General features: G+C 37.5%; 1 pseudogene; it reads left to right on the top strand.

Moving 5' to 3' along the window:
* Positions 1-433: 433 nt before the first annotated feature.
* LOC107130251 (large ribosomal subunit protein eL42-like) lies at positions 434-754 on the top strand (annotated as a pseudogene).
* The last annotated feature ends 474 nt before the right edge of the window (positions 755-1,228 follow it).

Here is a 1,228-nt window from a genome sequence, read left to right as displayed (position 1 = left end):
CCATTCACAATTGCCACAAAAAAGAATAAAATACCCAGGAATACAGCTAACAAGGGAAGTGATGGACCTCTATGAAGAGAACTACAAACCAGTGCTCAAAGAAATCAGAAGACACACAAAAAACTGGAAAAACATTCCATGCTCATGGATGGAAAGAATCAGTATTGTGAAAATGGCCATACTGCCCAAAGCAATTTATAGATTCAATGCTATCCCCATTAAACTACCATTGACATTCTTCACAGAATTAAAAAAAAAAAAAAAAAAACTGTTTCAAAATTCACATGGAACCATATGGATAGCCAAGGCAATCCTAAGTAAAAAGACCAAGGCTGGAGGCATTACACTACCTGGCTTCAAATTATACTACACCTATATACTTCCATTTCTGGCCCATCCTCTTTCTCTCTGTGGTGATAGTGCTTGTGCAAACATGGTGAACGTTTGTAAGACCCACCGGACTTCCTGTAAAAAGTGTGGCAAGCACCAATCCCATAAAGTGACACAGTGCAAGAAGGGCAAGGACTCTCAGTATGCCCAGTAAAAGTGGTATTATGATAGGAAGCAGAGTGGCCATGGTGGGCAGACTAAGCTGATTTTCCAGAAAAAGGCTAAAACTACAAAGAAGATTGTGCTAAGGCTTGAATGTGTTCAGCCCAACTGTAGATCTAAGAGAATACTGGCTAATAAAAGATGCAAACATTTTGAACTATGAGGAGATAAAAAGAGAAAGGACCAAGTGATCCAGTTGTAAGTATCATCTTTTGCTTTATTATGAAGACAATAAAATCTTAAGTTTATGTTAAAACAAAAACAAAAACAAAACCTATACTACTGGGCTACAGCAGCCAAAACAGCAGAATACTGTTACAAGAACAGACACATAGACCAATGGAACAGAATAGAGAACTGAAATATAGGACTACACACTTGTAACCATCTGATATTTGACAAACCTGAGGAAACAAGCAATGGGGAAATGATTCCCTATTTAGTAAATGGTACTGGAACAACTGGCTAGTCATATGAAGAAAATTTGAGCTAGACCCCTTCCTAACATCATCCATGACAAAAATCAAGTCAAGATGAATTAAAGATTTACATGTAAAACCTCAGACAATAACAACCCTAGAAGAAAACCTAGGCAATACCCTTCAGGACTTAGGCATGGGCAAAGATTTCATGATAAAGATGCCAAAAGCAATTGCAACAAAAGTAAACATTGACA

Source organism: Macaca fascicularis, chromosome 1 (assembly GCF_037993035.2).
Source record: "Macaca fascicularis isolate 582-1 chromosome 1, T2T-MFA8v1.1".
NCBI lineage: Eukaryota > Metazoa > Chordata > Mammalia > Primates > Cercopithecidae > Macaca > Macaca fascicularis.
Note: the sequence above shows the minus strand (reverse complement) of the source record. Positions and strands in the feature narration are given on the sequence as shown.